The 25,836-nt window shown below is 41.8% G+C and overlaps 1 protein-coding gene and 1 long non-coding RNA gene across 10 annotated transcripts in view; one reads left to right on the forward strand and one right to left on the reverse strand.

The window, feature by feature from the left end:
* Positions 1-25,836, reverse strand: part of PHACTR3 (phosphatase and actin regulator 3) — a 156,878-nt gene that overhangs the window by 84,565 nt on the left and 46,477 nt on the right. Inside the window, exon 3 of one of the 8 annotated variants that reach the window (XM_067554152.1) lies at positions 3,926-4,039. The exons of the other annotated variants lie outside the window; for them this stretch is intronic. The gene's annotated coding sequence lies outside the window, so the exon portion shown is untranslated. The remainder of the gene's footprint in view (positions 1-3,925; positions 4,040-25,836) is intronic. 8 annotated transcript variants of the gene reach the window in all.
* LOC137157045 (uncharacterized) overlaps positions 17,066-25,836 on the forward strand; it is a 34,992-nt gene continuing 26,221 nt past the window's right edge. For both annotated transcript variants that reach the window (XR_010920984.1, XR_010920983.1), the window contains exon 1: positions 17,066-17,565. This is a non-coding gene — a long non-coding RNA (uncharacterized lncRNA). The remainder of the gene's footprint in view (positions 17,566-25,836) is intronic.

Raw genomic sequence — 25,836 nt, forward strand, 5'->3', positions numbered from 1 at the left:
TATGAGTAGAGGTGCAAAGAAAATAATCGGGAACCTTTTGTGCCTTTTGGATCAACGTGTCAAGTGCCAGTAACACTTCTTATCATTTATAATGCACGGTACGACACTAGTGGGTCATTAACAAAATAAGTTTGAGTGTTTGCGGAAAGGAATCCAAAATGTGGTTTTTCTCTCCTTTAACTGGAGGAGAAGAAAACCTAATGACTGTAAGAAAATGAAACCCCTGAAGGATCTTTATATAATCAAGACTAATTCAATTACTTCCACCTGTGCAACACCTTGTTTTGACAGGTGAAACTTGACTTTTACTTGTCCTGCCCTACCCAGCAAGAATCTGGCCAGCCAGCAACCAGAGCTGTGGTTCCTGGGAGAAAAAACAAATAGTTCAACAAGCTGCCATGGCCTGGCACTCCCCTCACACCCGCCTTGTGGATGAGAAGGTTGGAGAGCACACCATGGGACAACCACTACCAGTCCCAACTCCCTTACTACCCTGTGGGTTTTCCACAGAAAGTAGGATTCCTTGCCAGACAGACAGGGCCCAAGCATAATTTTTTTTGGGCCCAATACAAACTTGTAACATGGGCCCCCCTCCCACACACATACCACAATCCCTCATCCCATACATACAATCTCATGAGCCGTGAAATTTTTTTTTCTCATGGTAATGGGGGTTGCAGCCTGGGCTGGGCCCCCCCAGGGCCTCCGGGCCCTGATAAAGTGTACCCTTCCCCTGCCTCCATGTGGGGGCCCTGCACACAGGCATTGCATACTCCATGTCCTGCTTCCCCTCAAAAACCTGTCCTTCTGGTGCTCCACAGTTGAAGAATTGAGGTTAGGATTCATTCCCACAATGCACTATCTCACCCTATTTGTACCAGCAACAATTATTTGGATACCTTTGTTACAAAATAAAAAAAAAAAGGAGGGGTGTGTGGGGGGTGTTGCCAAAGAAGCTTTTTTAATGCCAGGGCATACATTGCGTGGTTCAGTTCCATTCCCTCCCCGTTTAACAGCCTGTGATCACTGACCTTCCTACTAATGCAAGTGAAAGTGGAGTAGACAAGTGTGTGCTATGGGAGGCTGGGTATTCTAATACCTGCACTGACACAGCCAGCAGTAGTCAGGCAGCAATGCTGTTGGGGTGATGCTTGTATGGCCCCTGTAGGAAATCTGCAGCCCCTCAGAAGCTTTCCTGTCTAACTGTGGGTATGTCTATACTGCAGTTAGACACCCGCAGCTGGCCCATGCCAGCTGACTCAGGCTCCAGCTCCATGAGCCCCAGTCAGCTGGCATGGGCCAGCCTTGGGTTTTTAATTGCACTGTAGCTATACCCTGTGTTACCTTCATAAAGGGCCTTATCAAATTACTGCAGAGATGTCTATCCACGATACCAGGTGCATCGTACAGAAGAGAGATCACTTTAAGGACATGGCTGACCTTTAATCTAAGAGCACCATGCTCAATAGCAAATGGGGAGCAGGGTTGTTACTAAAATGATTTTGTCTTATTTTCCCTGAAAAAAGGAACAAAATTCAGCACCCAGAAACCCATCTGTCTAGTGTTGCCGTCTCATTCTGCCAGCGGGAACCAATGTCTGCCAGACATATGGTCAGTTCTCAAATTTATATTCAACCCAAACCTGGAAATCAGAGTGATAACCAAGGACCTTTATACTGTGCAATTTTCTGCCCATGCAATTTAGAGCATAATTCTCTCCTTTTCTCAATTCCTTATTTGTGCTGCACCACTTCACCACTACGCTGGTGCTGCATCTGCTATAAAAATTTGCCTGCCTGCTGGAAGTCAAAATTCCCCATCCTTAGTCTTTACTGTGCCAGCCCTTCCTGCTCCACCGCTCCCCTGCCCCCTGTTGCCAATAAATGAAGTGTCTCCGGTGCATATTTTAGATCTAATGTGTCTTAGAGGACAGCAGGCCTTGGAGATAGTGGGAATATTTAAGAGTGCAAAAATAAGACAAGATAAAATAGAGCAGTGATTGAAAAAGGTGGGGAAAAAGAATAGATATAATAGACTAAATACGACTCTCCCTCTATGTAACCATCTAATCTAGAGTAGAATGTCACCCTTTGTGGGTGTAGTGAGGTGCCTTTCCCCTTTAAGGGCCAGAGCCTGAAAGCCTTTGAACCCTGTTCCAATTAGCCCTGCCTGCCCCACCTGCGATGGGTGTAGGGTTTAATCAGTAGACCCAGCTGAGTATGGAGGAGCTGATTCCCCTGTAAAGAGCAGATGGGGGTGGGGGAAGAGAACCAGGGTTAAGCTGCCGTCAGAGAGTTTCATGGAGGCTTGCAAGGCAGGGAATGGCTGCTGGGACTACGGGGAGAAAAAGTGCCAGAGAGGAAAGGCCTAGGAGACCTTAGCAGGAAAGATGGGGAGTACAGACTTGATGGAAATTTGAGAACTTTATTTAGGGAATGATTGTATTATTTTAATAAATCCAGCCCCAAGGGCTTCACTGAGAGAGCCCTGAAAAGTGGAGAACTGAGACAGGCCACCTGCTGAGTAACCTCCGGCCACAAGGCAGTGCTTAGGCGGTAGCTGGTCCGTTCACAGTGGGCCTCTGATACTCCTGCATTTAGTTGTATGTAAACCCTGCTGAATGCCTTCCTGCTAGGACCAATTCCTCCCCGTGAATAGGTGCCCTTAATAGAGGGCCTGCCGTAAATAGGTTGTGTAACATGCTGTGTACAGAATAAGATGGGCATGCATGGAAAACACTTCCAGAGGCGAGGCGATTTAAAAATGGTTGATGTGTCAGGTTGCCCTATTACTTCAAGTCTGAGAATGTTTTCTGAAAAAGCAATTATAATAATGTTCAGAAATGCTCTTTGGGCCCCTGTAAACAGTCATGACCCACCGCTCTCCTCCCACCCCTTCTTCCCTCCTCCCCTCCCCAAGAGAAAGAGAGAATAACCTATCTCAGACAGTGGACAGTTCCAAAGGAGCTGGGGTAATGCTCAGCTGTCACATCTCATGATAAAGTTCGCTCTTTCTACTCTTTAACTTGGCAGTATCTTGAGGCTTGGTTCAGGGTTGGAAAGCACCACTCTAATTGATCTGTAATATCTCTAAGCTTACACACCGGAATGTGTTCAAGTATGAATGAGAATTCCTGGTGGCCTTTTTTCTGGAAATGGAGATTCCAAGACCAGTCTTTGGACAGCTGTTGCCAAAAGCCATGCACATCCATGCAACATTTTCATCGGTGCCTAAGGCACTTAGGTGCTTTTGAACATTTCAACCACTAGCAACTGAGGTTGGAAGTACTTGCAAGCGCACATCAGTTTATTGTGCTCGTTATTGCCGTTTGATCGAAAATGCACATTATGTTTCTTGTGGGGTTGGTAGGGACCCCTCAAACACAAAGAATGAAAGCGGAAAATGTTGACAAAATATTAAGCTATGTAAAATGTTTCTCATGCAGGTCTCACAACCACTACACAAGAGAATGCTTGTGCTTCTTTTTTACAATGAGTGGGCAGAAACAACTACATAGCTATAATCCTGGTCTTGCAGTGACATAATGTGCCACTAGCCATACAAGGAAATGATAAATTAACAAGAGGAGAATGGCAACGTTCTGTAATAATTACCTTCTATATCACACATCAGCCAAGCATAGAGAACAGCCATGAAAGTAACTACTATGTCTTTCACTATCCTACTGTTGAGAAAGATGAAGAACGTGTGGCTAATTTTCCAGCCTCTGAACAGATTAGGGAGCAGGAAAAGAGACACTAATGCAGATTGATGCTGTTTATCAAGGGAAATTTTACTAGGACGGTTTGCATACAATTCCACCTCTTCAGTCCCTGCCCCAGGAAAGAGTTTCATCCCTGGACATCAAACATTGTATGTAACAATGCTTCCCCAGAACGCCTGGCTGTGGCACGCAGTACCTTACCTCCGTCTGGGAATGCATATAAGCAGTCTCTGTCTAGGCCAGCATGATTACTGTTCTGATGGCAGCAGAATCTCAGTGAATCTCTAATCTGACACTGAATGGTTTGTTTCTTTTCTGGAAGCAAAGGAAAAAAGGATTATCATCATGGGGGCGTGAAGGCTTGAAGAGGGGGGGATCCTTTTTCCAAAAAGTGAATCCCTGTCATTTTTTGCTCATCTGGAGGAAAGAGTGTATACTGAGTTACGCTTATTTAACTAGCAGAAAATAACAGTGATTTATCAAGGAGAAGAGGAAAACCCCCTTAAATTACAGACCCTTTTTCTGGCCAGTATTTTGAATGTTGTCATTTTGTTGTGCTGGGAGGAATCCGTTCCATCTGCATGATGGCTAACAGGAGAGTTTTAACATTAGCAGGGAATGACGATGCAGTAGTTTAGAAAAGGAAGCCCACTAGCTGTGTGTTACAGGCAGATTTTTCTTACTGAATGCCTTTCTCCACACAGACCTCAATTCAGAAAAACACTTAAGCCCATGCTTAACTTTTAAGTATGTGCTTACGACCCCATGCCCTGCTTAAGCCCCCTGGCTGAATAGGCATGCTTTCCAGAATAAGGAACCTTCATCCATTTATAAGCCTAGCACAATTTTAAGGCCACATGAGAATAGCATGTAACAAGTCTACTAAAAAGGGTCTTTCAAAATGCAATTAACGACGCCTTAGCACTTCCCAGGGTTCGGTTAGCTAAAATATTATTAGCTTCTAAATGTTGTCATTCCAGATCATCTAACTGGAAACAAAGGTAGGTACGAAGTGAATTGCTTAACAACACAGGGTGATGAAGTAGGTTGCTATTTAGCACTTTATTTACAAGCCAATGTATTAATTATTATTGATTTTGTGGCATGGAGAATGGGAGAGGGAGTCTACACTAGCAATAAATATGAAAGTCTTACTCAGCAGAATTTAAAGACTAAACTATAAGTGCCCTGACCTGAGTGAAACATACTGCTACAGGAATCTTGAGACAGAAAGAGAGATGCCTGAGTACAACATTTTCAAAAGCACCAAAGTAACTTGGGCATCAAAGTCCCATTTTCAAAGGTGACCGAGGGCTTGTCCACATGGAGCAGCAAACCGGTGCCCTTTATTCTGTAGAAGTTTGTGACCAAGTAAAAACGGTAGCTGTTACATTTACAATCAAGTGGTTACATTTATGTTGACTGTATTATAACCTGATGTGTATGATATAAGTCCACGGTCATGGCCATAAAAAGGTGCCGGTTTTACCTTAAATAAACAGTCCCAAGTATCTGTGACATTCCCTTGTATTCCCCTGTGCTTGCAATTCGAAATACCTTGAATACTGCAGATGCTGAGGTTATTATAACTGCAAATACTTATTCTGTTATCTAAAGCAACTGGTGAGTTTTGAAGAGCCACCAATGCCGCTATTGTGCTTATATCACATGAAACTCCAAGGAGGGGAGAGCGTGTCTAACCAATAAAAGCTTTCAATCCAATCTCCTTTGTGTATAATTTTAAATGGTTTTCATAGCTGCTTGGAATGAGCATAAACAAACTTCAGTTTTGCTGCACAACCAAGAGGCGAATTTATGGAAGGAGAGTTAAATACAGCAACAAAGCAAAGTGCCTCTGGGGAGCTCTTTGCTCCCTGCCACAAACATCATCTTCTTTCCTGTCCACTAAGTGAAATAGACTAAGGATGAGTGCTCTGCTTTTGTGAGGGCTCCAAACATGTACAGGGCTGGCACGCGGCGCACAGAGTCCATTGGCTGTATTGGTATAGAATTGGCAGTACTCATCTTCTCCTGATGAGCCTAGAGATGGCTTTTTTGTAACATTTACCAACCCTTGTTTGCATATGTTTGAGGCTTTCTTAGACGGGAATTATAACCTTGTCTCATTTTTTTTCCTGCCCAGGATCCTCTGCTTCTTAGACAAAGCCAAGAAGATCTTTCAGTTTATCCATGCTTCAGCTTGTTACCACCACTGAGGTCTTAAATCCTCCCTACCATCCTCTAGGGTAAGTGGGGTAACTGAGATGCCCTTCCAACCACTCAGTGCCAGTCCTACACTTCCCAATGGAGGTTGCTAAGAGCAATGCCAAAAGCTCTGTTGACCCCAGCCGGGACCTGAACACTCTCGGCCAAATTCTGCTCTGAGTTACATTCATTATAGAGAGATGGTAATAAACGTATGTAATCGTCAGTGATGTTTCTACCAAAGAAGTATAGACGATAAACCTGGAAGTAAATTTTGATTGTCCTTCATCAGAAACACAGAGAAACCCAAGAAAACAAACCATGATGTTGGTATCTCACAGCTGATTTTTTCCAGACTGCTTTGTAGCCGCATAATAGGGTCCCCGGACATGACAGCAGAATTTGGCCCCAGTGTCTCTGCACCCCTTGCTCCTCTGGGGTGTGAAAGGCCAGTGCTAGGAACTGAACATATGTCTCCCAGGTATCAGTAAACTGTGCTAGATCTCAAACTGTTGTTGTTACCATTATGTGTTGTTTGTGTTACAATAGTGCTGGGGGGCTCAGCTCCACTGTGCTCAGCATTGCACAAATGTATAAGAAAAATATGAGTGTTGCCCCAAATAGCTTACAGCTGTAGTAAAATGAAATCTACCCCAGGGCTAAGGAAAAGCATATCTCAGGAAGAAGGTACTCAGGGCTCAATCTTTCTCCCATTTAAGTCGATCGCAAAACTCCCATTAACTTCCACGTTGCAAGCTCAGACCCTCAGACACTGCCCCATGCTCAGAGGTAACTAGATAGAGGGTGGCTGTACTAGATGAGTGTAATCCAAGCTGACACTGACATAGGAGAAAAGATATGTCAGTAGTTCTGTTGCATACACGTTAAAAAAATCATTGTAGAAAGCCCGGTGATAGACCTTTTAGAACTACCATAAATAGATTCTTAGGTTAAATCATAGAGAGCATTCTGAGCATTTTCTCTGATTGTCCTTGTGTGGCAATTAAGAATATCCATGGAGCAGGGACAATGTCTTCGTTTATGTTTTTGTGCCGATCCCAGCACACTGTCACCACTTAAGAAACAATGAGTAATTATAATAATAATATAATGACAGCGATGAGAATGCCAGTTGTGCATTGATTTGGGAGCAAATACAGACACAGGAATAAATACATGTAATCCTCAGTGACATTATGCAAACCAGGGGAGAGGAGACAAACTTGAAAATAAATCGTGATCTCCTTCCATCATAAACAAATAAAAAGCTCCATGAGACAGGCACGGAGAATAGCGCATGCTCATGAAAGCAGACCATTTCGTGTGGACCTCACAGCTGATTTTTTTCCAAAGGGCTTTGAAGAGGTATAATTATTTTCAGAAGCCTTAAGGAAGCTGCACATCAAAAGGAAATATGGAAGAAACCATATACTTTGATAAAACCAGCTAGACATGTAGAGTTTTATGCAGGGGCCTTTTGGTGTTTTAAAACAAAGCATAGCAGTGCATTTCATGTTCCATTTCAGGATTCAAACGATGGACAATATGAAAGGCTGCGTATTAAATAATAATGTGCTTCAAATGATAACCCCATAAGACAAATTACTCTATTTGTTAATTTTGTTCAAGTCAAATCTATTTCAAAGGTTGAACTCTGGTGGAGGGCAGAGGATTCCATATTAAAATCAACCCGCTCCATCCCCACTCTCAGCTTAGGTTGAATAGTGCAGATTCATATGCCTCAAGCAATGAACCGAACCTTCCAAAACACTAAAGGTATCTTCACAGCATCTTGTAAATAGAAAGTCAGCTGTGTATGTCCTGGCAAGCTATTTTGCATACCCACTAGAAACAGACAGATGCCTGAGAAGTCAAATCTGAAATGCAGGTATTTCCCTCTAACGATGATTACAAGTAATAGAAACATTAATTTCCACTGAGTGGGCCCTGAGCCAAGCAGACAGACAACTGGGAATGAGGTATTATTAATTTATTAGCCTGGTGCTACAAAGCATTGCATCCGAATTCAATTTTTAAAACCCCCTCATTCAGCTGTACACACTCATTAAAATTTCATAGAAATTGATATGCTCTTGTCCCAGCATCCTCTGCTACTTCTATATGTTAAGCTTATCCTGACATAAGCATATTTTTAGAGATCTTTAAATGAACCATTAATTTAAAAATTGCTATAAGTTGAAACCTCAAGCAGGGAATTAAATTAAATTTTTAATTTATCCCTTTTCAAAATTATTTTATATTTAATCATTTTAAATGTGTAAGATTGCAATACAAACACACACATAAATAGATGTTCTCTCTCTCTCTCTCTCTATATATATATATATATTCTACTCAAAAAGCCAAATATTCATCTGGGCTCCAATAAGATGTGTATATTATTTGTGGTGCATCTATTTGTTTTGGCAAGTCTCCATATTCGGTAATGCAAAATGGGTAACAGTGCAACCAGTTGCCTGCTTGTGAGCACAGTTGCATGAACTGCTTTTGCACATGAAAATAGATTTTCCTTCAAATAAACTGAGCCTGTTTTTAGAGGTCTTCTGAATTTTTGGTTTGGGAGGTTTGGGACCTGTGGGGTCCAATCCTGAGGTGTGGGGTGAAGGGGAGGGTGAGAAAACATTGTCAAATGATTTCATCAAGGAGTCAGGACACCCATATTTTATCTCTGGGCTGGCGTTGATTTAGTCTGATGTTTAGTCACTTGAACTTATAGGTGGTTTATGTCCCCAGTTTGAATTGCTGATAATATTTAGTCTACGTCACAGGGGTGCTGCAAAATTTAAATTACTGATGTGTGTACAGCATTTTGAAATCCTTGGGAAACAGGGGTTATAAAACTGTAAAGTATTAATTATTATATAATTTTTATACATTTTTTCACATATGAATTATTGTTTGAAGTTTGGTTGTGCAGCTCTCCATGATAGTGGAAATTTTAGAATAGTAGGAGTGTATCCAATAGTTTAGGTGCCAAATGCATGCCCAATTGTGTACTTAATTTGCACAGACAATTATCATGATTGCAAATATAAAGCATGAACAACTTGCATGAAAAATGTGTGCATTCAATCACAGCATTTACACTGGAAATTTCAAAGGAAATTGCAAAAGCATTTTGCACATACAATTGTGTACCTAAAGTGTTTGAAAAGTTTTTTTTATATTATTTCTAGCTAGACACTCAGTTTTCCCAAAAGCTATTGGGACTGGATCTTCAAAGGATAGTGCAGTGAACAGGTGCACTTGCAAAAATTCATATGCGCCTGCTATACAGTATCTGGGAAACTCTGCAGTTGAGTGTGCAGATAGTCATTTGATTAGACTAACTGGGCAATAGTGCACAAGGTTGCCAGAGATAAAAGGAGATAGCTAATAAACGTATTCAAAGTATGTACAATATCTCCTGAACTGAATTAAAATGGAAATTATTAATGCTGAGAAATGTCTTCCTTTATATTCCCAATGCCTGCTAATTACCAGCAATTGTAAAGGTTAATTAAACTAGGATTACAACTGAAAGACAAAAGGCAAGCAACAATGCGCCGCTCAAATATTTCCAGACAAAAAGTAACACAATTTAACAAAAAAAGAAGAATTCAGCAGGAAAGCAAAAAAAAAAAATTGTGCCAGACAAAACACTTCTCTAAATACAGCAGCTACACACACTAGTGAGGCGATAATCCGGTCACTTTTATGGAGCTTGTTTGACTTTTACATGGAATCTCTTGCTACAGGAGATCTCCTATCCAGCCTCACATGCTTTCTCCCAATCATGTCTGGCTGCTAACAGAATCAGCAGCACTGAGAGCGCAAGTCAACAACATTCAGCACAGAATCAGTGAGAAGGAACAAACTGTGGCTCCATCTGTGAGAGTCTCTGGAGGCAATCTAAGAGGTTCTCCGCCACCACTGATAGAAGCCCCACTGCTCACATAATACCAGCTCATAAAAAGTATTCTAATGTTAATCTCCCCAGTGAATGCACACAATGCATTCTTCTGTTAACTCATGTACTGAGTACCTCCACACTTGCATCTGTAATATTTAACTGATCAGTTTTTCTATAGTTATGCCATGCAGGGTGGACTTGCATGGAACACAATAGTTGTACTGTATTGTATTGACTCATGCAGTAACATTAAAATGGGTCTTTCCCTAGATTATGGTCAATACACATAGGTAATTTAGCCACACACAAAAAAGCGATTGGGCCTGATTCTCCTCTCTCATCAGTTTTATAATAGTGTAGCTCCACTTCTGATTTACACCAATATTTGATGACAAGAAGGATCAGATCCATGTTTTCAGGCCCGGATCCTGAGCTGCAGCTGAGGGGCTATTCTGGTGGCAGTCCAGTCTCCTGGTGTGAGCTGGAGCAACCCGGAGGGTGCTGTAATTTACACCAGCTGTCTAGTGCCCCAATGGGCCACTCCACCACCTACAGATCACTCTATGGATGGAGTAGGAGATGCTGTGGTAACTCTGTGCCACCCAGGATTCCCAGGTGCTGGGGTAAATCTCCAGCAACTTGAGGGCAGCTTTGTGATGGTGGAGGAGTATAAAGCATTTGGGAGAACTGGGCCATTTCTGTATCTGAAACACAATACATACAGACACTGTGGGGTGTTGGAGTTCTATTACCCATTAAAATCCTGTCCTGTCTATTATGGCTCAGCTGGTAAGACTGTCTCAGAGCCAGAGTTGTGGCTCTATAATGCAATAACATGTAAAATTCAGGGAGCTACGGTCATACTGAAGGTTCTATTCTAGGTGTTTGCCGGTGATAGTGGCTGTACAAAAGGATGGAAAGATGAAAAAACCCCAAAACTGATATGTCCTTTCACCATTAATACTATGTCAAGAGAAGGGTTCTATATATCTTTTCCATGCACATATAATTTCCATTAACATTAGTGAGAACTGTGTGTGTGTCTGTGTTAGGTGAGAAGAAATTCAAAGGTGTTAAAAAGTTCTTTCATTCCAAACAGCTCAGGGTTTTCATCTAAAAGGTCAGGTGTGGGGAAGGAAACATCTAAAAAAATTCCTATGGCATTTCACTTTCATCAGCAAGAATATTTGGGGCTGTTTAAGTTTTTGCCTTCTATTAAGGTTTTTCTTTGACTACCAAAGAGATGACTAGAACTCTGACAAAACTTACATTTTAAGCAGCCAGAGAACACACATTGAATTTCTATTCCAATAAGAAGGTGTTTTATCACACAGGTGTGAAGGCAAGTAGATTCTTGTCCATTTCAGTCCTATCACCACTCCATTGAGAAATCTTAGTGTTCCAAGTAAAGGGCTGGGGAGGAGAGGGGGGGATACTTTGAGCATGTCTGACCCAAAGGATAGAATTTTAAGTTCTTTAAATAGAGACGGTGAAGCAGAAAAACAGCTCCTCCTCCCCTTCTCCCCCTCCCCCGCTTCTCTTGCTCTCATTTTCCTTTGGATTGTCAGATCTTAGCTGCTCTCTCGCTCTGTGCATGAGTCATTAAGAGCTGGAAACAAAAGACCCCACAATATCCATAACCATAATAGATGCTTTCTCATGAGGAACACCGTGAATGTTCTATACATACAAAAAAAGCTACTGGCCCCCTCCCCCCATGATGTGCATACAGCATAAAACAGTAAGGAGCTACTCAGCTACTCTGAAATGAGAACTAGGAGAGGGTGCTATTAAAATGATAATATTGGACAGATAACAACTGATTACTTGCCAAGATACTCAATATTCACACTGCCACTGTGTCCATAGCTTTACTCCATTGTCTCTAGGCATTTGTACAGACTTCAGAATTGTGGTGATTTTACATTTCATGTCATATGCGCTTCATTGTCGTAGGCACCATTTGGGCCTGATCTTGTGAGGTGCTGAGTGACCTCAAAGCACGCAGGCTTTAGGGCTGTGCAGGACTGTGCTTGAGGTTAATAGATGGTATTTCAAGTTGAGATTTAAATGCTGTCTCTAACTCAACCCCTGTGATTTGTTACTGCAGCATAACTGAGATGTGCAATCACCTGCTGTTTGGAGCTGCCTACAGTATAGTATGTAGGGATGGAAGGGCAGGTTTCAGGGCAGAGTTCCATCCTTTGCTCTCAGTGTCCTGGCTTTATTCAATATAAACCAAGCCCCTAGCACTTCAGTTTAAGTCTAGACTAACAGAGTACGAATCCAGATCAAGGGTTTCATGCAACAATGGTAGGAATAAAAACAAGGTCAACTTAGTCACACGTGAGATAAGCTGAGTTCACAGACAGGTCAAATGGATACATATGGCAAATATAAGAATAAAACAATGTGGTGAGACATAACCAAGAGGCTACACCTATAGGCATGCATTGCCATGCCTCAAATTGTTCTCTATTAATCACATTTTAAGGAAACTAGGTTTTTCTTGTCATCTCAAGCTTACCTGCCTCTAGCATGCAGTTTCTGCCCAAGTGCACATCCATAAGGTCACACACAAGCTCTGTAGTAAAGCAGAAAACTCAGAACCTCCCAAGTCCATCTTTCTTCTCCCATGTAAGTATGCATATTCTCATTCCTATTACAGTCTTTACTATCTCCCATACTTCACTACACTTGCAGATCTGAATACCCAACTCCTACATACAGCCTTCTGTCTGCTCAGCACTGCTTACTGATCCTCTGGACCCTGAAAGCCTGACTTTAATTAAGACTATGCAGAAAAGCCCTTTCTTTACAGAAAGCATTTAGATGTTACAAGTGCTCAGAATTGGTTTACCACATTGGGTAATGAAGCAGAGTTAAAAATACCATATGTTGCTTTGACATTGGCCATTCCTTGCAATAAATGACTGAAATGTTTGTGACCACAGAACAAACCTTGTTTTACATTGCTGCTTTTGAGTGAAGCAGCATGTAAGACTCTTTGCTACTTGGAAGATCCTCTTAGTGTTTTACATAAGAGGATAACAAAGTTTATTTGGAAAATGCAGGGAAGCTTGAGGCATCTCGGTTTTTTTCCTGAGCAGAGTGCATTTAGATATTAGACTGAGTAAGATCAAGACCCCATGGTTCAAGGGAAAGACAGCTGGCCAAATTCTGCTCTGTTCTCTGTTATTGACATATAATGAGGAAGTCTATTGGGATTTCACCTTTGTAACTGAGGTCAAAATTTGGCCCACTGTTTCCAATTGACTGCACTTGATAACCAAAATGCCTCTTAACCAATATCAAGCCTCCCACGTGATCTATATAAATCTGTCACAACTCAACAGAGCTTAATCCAAAGCACAAAAGCACAAGAGAGGTATGTCCAGACTCTTTGAAAACAGCATTTATTGTAGATAATTTCATATAGTTTTGTGTATGGTACTTGCTTATTGCACTTCACACAAGAAGACAGAAAGAAAGAATTCTCCCTAACAACTCAATATTACTTAAAACCCTGAAAGCTGGCTCCATCCCCTTGATAATAAAGTAATATGTAATATTCAAGGGAGACAAAAATAGATGTAATTTCTCATTCTTTTCATGTGCTGAAACCATCTCGTAATTTTATTAATAGCACAGCCTGTCTCTATAGAAAATCTCTTCTTCTCGTGATCTTTTCTTCTGTTTAAAGCTACAATGGGATGGATTGAAAGAGCAAAAATTATAATCCTGATATCTGCCTATTTGAATTGCCTTTTGAATTACTATTTTATTTTGTGGGACTAAAATAAATGTGTTTATTTCAGTAGCACAAGATCTCAATAAATGAATAGCCCTAAACATACAGAAATGCCAGGTGATTCACAGCACAAAAAAGTGTGCTTATGGCACTGATTCTCAGCAGGAAAATGGAAAAAGACATTGCTAAGTCTTAGAAAATGCTGCAAACAAATAAGATGATGGATTCCACATTGTTCTCATGCAAGAAGGGATAGCTACTAAAGAATAAAAAACCTATGAAAAAACATATTACAGGGATGCAAGAAGTCAACTTGAATGCAGGTCTCCCAAGTCCTAGGCCAGTAACCTGAGCACTGGTGACCTATTTAAACTGATGGGTATTGAGAAGAGTTACTGTCTGATGTCCTGTGTAAAATAAATTGTTTATCTTGGGCTACCACTTTCACACCCTTAGGAACCTCAGCAAGAAGACCAAAGACTGAATGGGACTATGAAGACTGAATAACACTGTCACCGCTAATCGTGATCATTTTAGGAAAGGGTCAAGGATCGTGACAAACGGCAGGGGGAAGCTTGCACTGCAGTTCTGTAGCTAAATGAACACCAGTGCTTCAATGCTGCCAGTCCAGCATCTTTAATTTGCACTTGTTTGTTTTAAAGAGAAGCTATAAAAAGGAGGGGAGGGGCTAAATTGGGTGAACCTACAATTACCCCCAAAATCAAATTGCATTACACATCCCCACAAACAAGTTTTGTTTCCTCTGCCACAATTTTGTTTGTGGGGATGTGTAACATAACTTGATTTGGGGGGAATTATAGATTCATCCAATTTAATTATAGGTCCTAGGACTTGTCACTGGTCCTTGACCCTGACCTAAAGTGGCGATGATTAGTGGTGACAGTGATATTCAGTCTCCACAGACCCATTCTGTCTTTGGTCTTCTTGCAGAGGTTCTTAAGGGGTGTGAAATTGGTAGTAGCTATGATTATATTTTGGGTGATGTGGACACTAGACCAAGATGAGCAATTTATATCATAGCACATCAGACAGTAACTCCTCTCAATCCCCATCAATTTAAATAGGACACCAATCACCCGAGCAATCATGCCGTGCCATATTCAATTGACATGCTGAAAGTCAATGTCGTACACATTGACCACGTTCCATGTGCAGTTCAGATACTTCATCTGACATACGTATTCCCAATGGAAGTTCCTTGTAGACCATGTTTTTTAAAATATGGGTGTAAGTCACCAAAACATCTGATTCACAATAAAACCAGGTCATTGCCACAGAAACCCAGATAGGACTCTCATGTGTGTCATGGTCTGGTTATTTAATTCTTTGTTTTATTACTAAGGGAACGCCACTTACAAGTTGCGGATACAAACAAATTAGAAAACCACAAAGGGACAGAGTGTGCCTCACTCTGCAGCCCCTCCATACCATTGCAGAATTGCCTTGCCAGAGAGAGTGGGAGCTTCTCTGCATGATGTACAGTCAGGAAAGGCTGTATTCACAGCCCCTGGCCTAGAGGGCACAGTGGGAACAGACAGGGGAAAGGAAGGGGAAAGTGAGGGTGATTTGGCTGTTACCTGAGAGGTCATCTCCCCTTCATGACCAAGACCTTCAATAGCAATTACTTTCCTTTGGCACATGAAATTATTTGCCAACTGGAGGAGGTTCAAGAGCACTGGAGACAATGGTTGCAGGAGCTGAACCTAAACCATGCAGCTCCATGCTGCAAGACGAAAGGATGACCACTGAATGGCCTCCTTTCATAACACAATGCAAAACTCATTTCTTCACATTCACTTTCCCTCAGTTTCTTCGCACGTGCACACGCACACACACGTCAATAAACAAAAAGCCTCTGAATTAATCAAGCTCTTTCTCCTACAGGCTGGAAAGGATGGCTGGAAGAATTTGTTGTTATTTGTATTTTGATGTACTTGGGAGGTTCTCCAATACCGTGGTGGTGGAGGCCATATAAGAAGATAGATGATGTGTATTGGATAACCAGATTCCAGTGAGTGTTAGACTATCTCATTCCTGCCTGCTTAGTCATGGGCAACTTGCTGGTGTTCCAGAAGTCCTTCAAGTCTGTAATAAACGAGAGGCAACATCCAGTTTCAGCTGATACTCCGACAAGTTGTTTTCTTTCTATGGCTGTATTTTCAGTCTCTGAGATGTCAGTTTAGAGACATTTTAATCAATTATGAAAGTCACCTTGTATGACATATTATGCTATCTATGAGCAAATGATATTCCGGCCCTACTCCAAAACACAGTCAACATGTGCTAAATAAGGCTGCCCCTATTTAGGTTTGTACATATGGATTTAGGAACCTGACTTTGAGTATCTCAGTTTAAAAATCTTGACCGTAAACAATATTAATATGTTCTGCCTTTGTCTTTACCCTGATGCCATTCCAGCATATTTTAGAGACAGAAACAGAGAAGTAGGTGCTACTCTGTTCTCAGGTTTATGTGTGTATAATTCAAGAGTAGTTCCAATTTAAACAACAGAATTTCTCTGGATTTATAGTGTTTCCAGTTCTCATGATTTTATTGTGGGCATCATGATGTTTGGCTTTTTTAAAAAAACAAAAAAAAGCCCCAGCGGCTGGAATCCTGCTATGACACAATAATAGCTTTCATTTAAAACAAAAAGTCAGTTTCGAGCCTTCATTATTGCATAGAGGGCTTGAAAAAGTGAAGCTTAAAGACTCAAAACACACAAGGGAAATAAAAAGAACCTCAGATGTTTTTATTTGTAAAATCCCATGATTTTTAAGCCGGTCTGATGATTTTGGGGGCCTGACTCATGATTTTTAAAGACATAGGGTTGGCAGTATGCTATACCATTGCCACTGAGAGCAGCACTTGGCTCAGAATATTCATTTAAAGGAAGCAGCAACTTCAGAGCATTTTCCAAAGCAATGCAAACAACATTACACCAGAGAGACTATACTCCTCCTCCACAGGGTCTTTGTATGGTGAATTTAAACAATGAACAAAAGCAAGAAATACATTCCCAATTATTCAGACTTCCTCTGTCTCAGTCTCCCATTCTCAAGAACTGTCCTGCGCTACTGATTACCACCTGTTCTAGTGACTCCTCCTGGCTTATTAAACGTCTCATTGTTTAAACTTATTAAGTGTTGTCCAAGCTGTTCAGCTAATTTGGTATCTACTGTCTATTGAAACAACCCCAAACCACTGAACTGTTGACTAGGAGCTTAGGTTTTATACCTTCACACAGGCAGGAATCAGAAAAACATTGTCAAAAGATCCAGCCCACCCATGCTCCAAGGGCTAGCCCTTTAAGGAGAAGCATGCTGGGATTTGTAGTTTCCCTGTGGGATCATGTGATTGTAGCTACAGCAAGGCCTGCTGGGAGTAGGGGTTTAGGCTATAAAAGAGTTGCTAGCCAGCTGTGTGGGTGTGTAGTGGGGATGAGGTTATTGGAGTCATAAGGAAGATGCTTGGGGGAAAGGTGAGAGAGGGTGGGTAGGTTACAGAAGTGAGTGAAAGGAAAAGCCTGAGGCTACATGTAAGGCTACATTCTAATGGTGCAAACCAGTGCTTACACATGCTTGGGGGCCCTGGGCTGTGTCTTCCAGAAAGAATTGGGGCCTGGGCCTGCTATCACTCCCCTACAAGAAGAAAGACTTATGTGGACCTTTGGGAAATAACTGTTGAACTGTCCAGCCTGAAGAGGGCAAAATATCTGTCTTGTTTGGGCTGATTGTTACCCTGGAAGTAGAGCATGCTTGCTTTGGCTAGAAGGTCAAATCACCAGTACACAACTTGCCTGAACCCAAATAGACTATGTAACACCAGCAGAAGACTGTGGAGCATTGAGGGAAACAAAGGAATTGCTGTAACCTGATGCTCGGATGAGATTAGCTGCCCTGTCACAAATATTCTGCCTTTCAGTCAAGGATTGCAAGACGTCACTGTGAGGTAGGTCAATATTATTTTACTTGATTTGCAGCTGCATTGACTGAGGAACAGGCTGGTTAAGTGACAGGCCCAAGGTCAGACAGAGTCTTGGTCAGAGTCTTAGTCCCCTGATAGAGGGCTGCGTTCTGTGAGACAGAAAAGACTTCTGCACAGAGTTGAAGGAGATCAGTGTATTAATCCAGTTATAAAGATCACGAGTGTTTTTTAAATTACTGGTAGTCTATCAATGCACAGTGTAAAAGTCTCTGGCTGGGTATTTGCTTCAACTGTGAAACACAAATGTGTTCTTATACCATCCTCTCGCTTCTTTTTCTTTTCTCTCTGATGTAGGTTACAGGATTGAAAGTATTTTTTAAAAGGTTTGGGGGTTGGTTTTTTTGGGGGGTTAAGGGTGAGGTCTCTGGCAAAATTCCTATTGATTTCAATGGGACCGGGATCCCAGTCTGATAAGGAAAGAATGAAGCTGCTTTGAAAAGTTAAGCTAATGCCCAACCAGCTTCAACTGAGTTGCTGCCGGGTATTTTCATCTTTAGAAGCCATGATAAAAACCATTCAGAAAACATTCCACAATGTGGACAAGCGACAGTAGCTCAGATGAAAGGGATGGGGCTATGTTTTTACGCTAGACTCTTATTGCCTCTCTACTCAGAAATATACAGATGTGCGGCTTCAAGTAGTGGTAATTTTTAAATGGAATTAAACATGAAACCGGTCCCTGAGCTCCCATTGTTCATATGAACACAGGAAGACAGAATGAAGCTAGTTCCTTGGTTTCAGCTCCGTACTGCAGGTTCTTCAAGGATTAGCCATACCCAAAACACCTGTCCTAATATCATGATGCAGCTGGGGCCAGATTTCCAAAGTGCTTGCATGCTGTTGTGCATTCGTGCCTTTCAGGCACATAGGAGGGGATCCACAAAAGTTTGTAGGTGCTTCTGCAATCCACAAAATTCCTGCTTGGCTGCCATCTCACCCTGTAGGTTTCCAATTTCAGCTGGAGCCTAAGTTTGTCTGGTTTTTTCTCCCTCTGGGTATGTGCACTGCAACCTCACTCTGGGCATTCAGTGAGCGGACAAACTGTGGCCTCATGGTAGGTACCTCTCTGCCTTTCTCCTGTCTCCCAGAGCAATTCACAAACCAGGAAAGGTAAGTGCTCGGTCATGTGCCAGGGCCCGCTTTGATAGGAGGCCTCTGAGCACACCTACCGGATTGGGCCCTTCGGGGGAGTTCACACAAAACAGCCAGGGGCTATGGAGTATTCTGATGTGGGGCTCCCTCAATCTCGCCCATCAAAGTTGTTCCACTTTAATTAAACAATTGAATAGAATTAATTGGGCCAGTGAAAGAATTTGACTGACTCCATGGTCCCGGCATTCCCCTGAGGTGTCCGATCCCTGTTCAAATCCCTTCTCGCCCTTTGCAGGTGGGGGAACTTGAACCTGGGGTCCCCCACACCTGGGAGAGTATCCAATCCACTAGGCTAAAGATTATACGGGAGGCTTTCTCTTCCTCTCCCCCCACCATCCTTTTGTTTCAGGCCCTGCATGCATCTTAGGTGGCAAAATGCCTATTTCCCACCTGGTTTGTGGGTCACAAGCAGAACGAGGCACTTCCCTGCAGCCTGGATGTAGGGTGCCTATCTCTAAGAGAAGGGTGCGGCTTAACGCAAACCCTTTTGGTTGGCATGTCCCATTGGGTTATTTAAGCAGCTCCCCACTTAGCATGCTGTGAATTGCATTCTAAGGTGCCCATTTCTTTCCATTCATCGTATAAACAGCCTAGGTGCCTCAGTCAGGCTTTGTGGATCACTGTGTTGCTCCTATGATGTTTTCATGGTGCCTAACTTTTTAGGCACCTAGATGCTCAGCATTGCAATGCCCAAAGTCCCTTCATGACCCACCTGTAGTGCCCAATGCCACAGGGATTCGGGTGCAAATTCTGACCAACATTTGTCTACAAGACACTGAAAAGTTCAGCCACACTGTTTCTGGCCTTTTGTTGGACAATGGATTTAACTCATCCCACCAATGCTCATCCTGATTTTTCAGATAGTTCAATCAAAAACTAGAAATTAAATTTTGGCAACAATTAAAGCACTACTCTGTGAATATTGGTGGTGGTAATGCTCGACTGTGCAAACCCACAGCGAAAGGGTTTTGAACGCAGTTGAACTGAAATTCATATTCAGTGTGTCTCTAAATTTTCGCCCAGCGTTTTCCCTAACTCTGCTTTTTATGCAGGTTTCTTGTGGAGTTGGCACAGGGGTTGTGGGAAGAAGGGAATATTTTTTGGTATTTAGTCAAATTCCTTTCCACTGAATGTGAAAACCTTACTGTAGCTTGCGTGACTCCCCGAGCCAAAGAACTGGTGAAGTCAGCTGAAAAACAAATCTTCCTGTTTCAAATGGGCAAACTTTGCTTATTCGTTGAAAACATTCCCGCAAGGCCTCAGGGTGCACTGAGCCTGCCTAAAGGCAGCTTTAACTTCTGTTTTAGCTTTTTAAGAAGAGAAATAATACTCAGCTGAGCCCTCTGGTATTCAGGAAAAAACAAATTTTACCAATTGAGGCAGCTTTATTTATTTTATTTTTTTTAAAGCCAGCTAAAGATACCCAAAGCATCTTGGTAAAGAATCCTCGCCAATTTCTTTTGTAAACTATAATGTGTACATAGTGGTCACAAGAACCCACTTCCTGACCTAACTCATGAAAATAGCTCAGTGCCTCGTATATCTTTCAGTAGCTACATTAGGACAGATGCTTAGTCCAGGGAATTCTAACTGCAATAACATGTCTGCGTGATGGAGTTCTTCTGTGGTGTGACAAGATATTTCATCTTGTGACAGAGCATGAAGAAGTCAGTAGTTCATCTTGTAGCCATGACCTGGGCCAGATGTAAGCTGAAGATGCACAAGTTCAACATATGCAGCTACTAAGCGAACAACAGTACAATTGTTTGCACAACGTTCTTGGCAGCCAGGTAGTTAGTTACAGAGAAACATATCGCCAAAGATTTTAGCATGCAGCTGCATAATTCTGGGCCTAATCTGCATTCATGGTTGCTGTAGCTGTATAGATGAATCAGGTAACTGGTTGTACAAATGGCCCATTCTAACCATGCACGTATAAACACCTAATTACACAAGCAATGGCAGAGGCTGGTGGGTATATGTCTTTTTCAGATGAGTGATGTTTTTCATTCTGCACAAGCATAATTTTCCTGGCCTTGTTTTTTCTAAAAACGTTAATTTTTGTGGAGATCAAGTGGCGGTCAAGGCACAGACAGGACAGCACCTTTAGTTATGCCATGCAAATAGAGTAAACTGATTGCTGCTGACGCAGTATTTAATGCAATAATGTCCTACCACCATCCAACTACAGATTCTAGGGAATCCATTTTGAAGCGATTTGATATTGCTCTGTCTTGAGTGGAAATATGACATATGGTCCTCTCATCTCGCCTGCTCCCATTTAATCACACTCTTAATGAGCACTGACGTGAAAAATTAATGGCCCCCTTTGTCATCTACAATAATGCTAATTTTCTTTATTCACTGTTCCTTTCAAATAACCAGAGTTCATTTTAGACTCACTTTCAATATTTCATTCAGACAACTTCACAAGAATCCTACAAATGCTATTTTTTTAAAAATCTGTAGCAATGTTCAAGCACACAGTGGAAAGGAATGCAACTTTCCTGGGACTTTTCTTTTTAAATAAACAGGGCTTTAGTTTTCAGGGGAAGGGAAAAGGTTGTTCCTTCACTTTCTTACAACCCTACTTCATTCCCAGCTAAACAGGGAGGTCCAGTAAAAATGAGCATTGATTTAAGGGAGAGGATGCAGGAAGAATATAAGCCGGAATGTAATCCGATTGTGGAAAAATTCTGTGGGTGCTGGTGTATTTATATTCAGACCTGAAGCCTTGCAAATCCATATGTCCTGCAAGGTTTTGCTGCCCTAAAAGATGAATTCCATTCAGTGATCCTTAATTAATTTTTGTTTAATGAGAAAAGTGGTGCTCTTTTGCTGCTGAAAAGGTGGGGATATTAAGGGAGAGAGTTGCTAAAATGCTTAAGGTTTGTCTACACAGCAAGCACAAATCCACAGCAGTGAGTCCCAGAGCCTGGGTCCATAGACTCAGGCCTGCACGATGGCTCTAAAAATCGCTGTGTACACATTCAGGCTCGGACCCAGGGTGCAAGGTTTCAGAGCCTGAGTGCCAACCTGTGCCCAAAAATCCACACAGCTATTTTTAGCACTGTAGCACAAACCGGAGTTTGTAGGCCCGGGTGCTGGGACTTGCTATTGCAGATTTAAGTGTGCCACATAGACCTACCCTTAGGCCCATGTCTACACTAGCGAGCTCACAGCGGCACAGCTGGACTGATGCAGCTGTGCCACTGTAAGATCGCTTGTGTATCTGCTCTATGCTGACGGGCGACACCTCTCCCATTGACATAATAAAACAAGCAGCAGTGGCTATGTTGGCGAGGTTGTCCTGCTGTCATAGTGCTGTGCACACTGTTGCTTATGCTGGCGAAACTGTCGCCTGGGGGTGAGGGGGAGGGTTTCACACTCCTGAGTGACATAAGTTTTGCTGCCATAAGTGGTAGTGTAGACATGGCCTTAGCATTTGGGAACACTCTCGTTGATTTCAATGGGAGCAATTAGGTCAGTGCAATGGGTGGCTGTAATTAGTGTAGCTGTGCTGGTGCAAACTCCTTAATGTGGACAAGGAGAGCTGTGATTTGCAGCAGTAACTCTATAGTTTCAAGCAGAGATGTTCTGCTATATACCTGGTGAAATGATCAAAGGTCCACAATAAAAGTTCTTGGTTCAGCTATTTATCACAGTGTTCCCTTCTACGTGCAGGTAGAATATATAGCAGATGTGGTTGCACCTGCTTTAGTTGTTAAGATTATGAAATAATTCATATGTTTTCTATCTATTTAGCAGCTTCTGGGGTTTGTCAACACCAATTTTAAATCATGAGTCACCTCCTCTCCCCCAAATCATGAGATTTTAAAAATAATAAATGTGTGGGGAGAGGTATTTGCTTTCTGACTTTGTGCCTTTAGGGTTTGCATTTTTAAGCTTTTCACTGCAACGTATGAGGACTAGAAACTTGAAGTGAAAGTTTAAATTCTCATGAAATCACATGATTTCAAGAGCTGGGGCTTTAAGAGAAATGCCAGATATGGTAAGACTGATGATATAATTACAAGAATTGGCAATGCTGAGTGTTACAGTGCGAACAAAGGTCAATGGGGTTATAATTAAGGCCCTACTTGAACTGCGGGATGATTGTCAAATAATTGTGGTTGAGCTGTGGACAAGGCATGGAAAATCTTGAAAAAGTAATAATGGACTTTTATGAATTGTGGTCATTTGGAAAAGCCAGAGAAGACCTATTTGTTTAAGAAAAATTGGCTGGAACAATATAAACACTGAAGCATTGTTATGCCTACTAATTTTTTGATAACCAGACGTTTGGCTGCAACTATATTAAGTCATTAATGCGCACAGCCGACAGCGGGAGCCCTGCCATGTGCGGGGCTGACAGCCTGAGCCCCAGCCGCTGTCAGCTTGGATAAATGGGGTTATACTGTCCTAATGAGGAAGGAAGTGTGTGTTGCAAACCTCAAAATGAATGGAAAATTGTGGACTGTGCAAAGTAAGCTAATCAAAATTGCGGTGGAAGTGTAATTCTGCAATTTCCACCATATCACAAATTAAGTAACGCCTTAGTTATAATTGAAACTCCAGGCTCACTGTTATGCAAAATGATCATCTTTGTTCCACAGAATGGGTCTTTTATTGCATGTTCTTCGCTTGATATGGAAGTAGAACTTGTGTTAGAACTGATGGTAGCTTTTCACAAAACATACATGCAGAATACTCTATACAGATTGTAACCTGTTTAAGAAAAAGGAGCTAAGCTCCTTGCATTCAGCAACAAGTATATATATTATGCTAATGACTGTCATGTTGTAGAGTCAATTAGCTGATAGCTCTTTGGTAACCTTAACCAAGTCGCTTACCATTCACTTGAGTTGCTGCTGGACGAAACATCTGCCTTCTGCCACACACTGATTTATATTCCCTGAGTCTGCTGGCAACCTAATATAAATATCACTGAGATAGAAAAACTGCCCAGATGCTTGTTTAGATTTGCAGTACAGAAATACAGCACTACATATACCTGCTGGAGGCCTCATGCCATTACTCAACATGCTTTCATCAGATTTTTGTTAGCTTATAGGAACCTAAGAATTTCCATATTGGATCAGACGTATGGTTCATCCAGTCCAGTATCGTTTTTCTCCGACAGTATCAGATGCTTCGGTGGAAGAAAGCCTGCAGTAGCCAGTTATTGACTGGTTGTTCTATATTTATTTATAAATACTCATGCAAACAAAGTAATTGTCCTGCAAAAGATAGTATTTGACAGTATATTTTGCAGATACCAGTGTGGTAACAAAGCTTTTCCCTTAAAAGAAATAATTGTGGGAACTGTCCTGTACCTCTTGGCACATGCTGATTTTTCAATATTCACAATTGTATAGACACTTACAGAGAAACCTATTTACCATGGAACACCTCAGATGGGACCAAATCCACTTTGGTCAATCCTAATTGTTTAAAAAAAAAAAATGTAATGAGGCAGGGCCCAGAAAAATCATGAGATCAGAGGAAGGGAGTGGAGGTAAATAGTGACTGAATTCTACTGGCCCAGTGTTTGAGCTGAATGATCACGTTTTCAAGCTGTCTCTGCAACCGGGCAGGCTAAAAATATTCAGCTTTTAAATGAAAGCTGAGAGTCCCATGTCACTGTATGATTCCAGGAGCTGGGGCTATGTGAACATCAAATATGAGACCTGCAGTAAAATCACAAGAGCTGACAACATTGCAAAAATCCAAAGGCCTTTATGTATTCCTCACTTGAGCCAATAAGCCACTGAAACCAGTGAGTGTTTGGCCGTGAGCAGAGAGCAAGAGCTTCAGGATTTGCTCCTTGTTGAAGCTGCTATCTCATTTTACTTGTTCCAGTTAGGTTCCACTGTTCTAATCCCTCTGGGACAAGTGTTAAATGCTGCATTGAATTTAAATGCTGCAAGGGAATTATCATCTAACCCTTGCCCCCGCCACCTCAGAGGAGCCAAGAAAGGTCTGAAGAAGTTGTCCAAGGGATATCTCGGAGTTCTCCTCTCTTGTTGCAGCTGGCTTCCAATGGCAATGAAGACATGGCCTGGCAATGGTACGCTTCACAGGACCCGTTTGCTGCCTAAACTTCCAATGCCCTGGTAGCTGCAGTGACTACAGTGACTACCCAGCCCCCATTCCCTTGCAAAGAGGAGAAGACTTTTGGCCTCAGGATGGGGAGGACAGAGAGGGAGGGAGTTGGTATTGCTAATCCCAAGCACTCAAATCATGAGACTCTTTTTAAAAATTTGAGGTTCTTATTCTCTGCCCTCTGGCTTTATGAGACTTTAGGATGCACTTGGGTCAAACTTTTCTCCACAACTATGAGGGCTAGAAACTTATCCTTTTAAAACAAAACAAACAAACAAAAAAAAGTTCTCATGTAACTGGTCCACTCCAGCAATGGCTCTGAGAAAAACACCAAATATTGAGACTCGTGATAAAATCCTGGGTGTTGCTAACAGAACAATATAATTAATTTTGTGAACAGGGATTTTTTTAGTGAAAAATTCAGAGCATCCCCCAAATAATGAAGTTTAACATAGCTTGTATTTGTTAAAAAGTGTGTGAAATAGCTGCAATTAGGTGTCGTTTGTGATGTTTAGTATTTCTTACAAAAGCTCTAACTCCTGCAGTCATGTGAATGTGAGAATCTCAGCTTTCATTAAATCAAACAAATCACTTTTTAGCCCTCATGATTACAGTGAAGAGCCTGAAAACCAGAATCCCTAAAGGCTCCGAAAAAACAGAAAGCAAAAAACCCCATGGCTCATTTTTTTAAAAATGTCATGGATTTGTAAGCAAATTTCAAGATTTGGGGGCCTGACTCATGATTTTGGAATGCTTGGGGAGGGGTGTCGGGAATGCTGTCATTGTGTGATGAATATAAGAACGGGGAAGAACTGGGAAAGTAAAGTAGAACGGCTAGTGTCCGGCAAAAACAGGGAGCATGCCAGCACTGGCAACCTAGGAGGAAATAAACTGGGTGCCCTGATTAATGTGGTGCATTCAAAAGCACACTCTGAGTTGTGACTTAAACCTTGAATTGACTCTAAGTAATATTTTAAA

The sequence above is a fragment of the Emydura macquarii genome, unplaced genomic scaffold (genome assembly GCF_026122565.2).
Source record: "Emydura macquarii macquarii isolate MOO-44397 ecotype Brisbane River unplaced genomic scaffold, CSIRO-AGI_Emac_v2 contig_1483, whole genome shotgun sequence".
Classification (NCBI taxonomy): domain Eukaryota; kingdom Metazoa; phylum Chordata; order Testudines; family Chelidae; genus Emydura; species Emydura macquarii.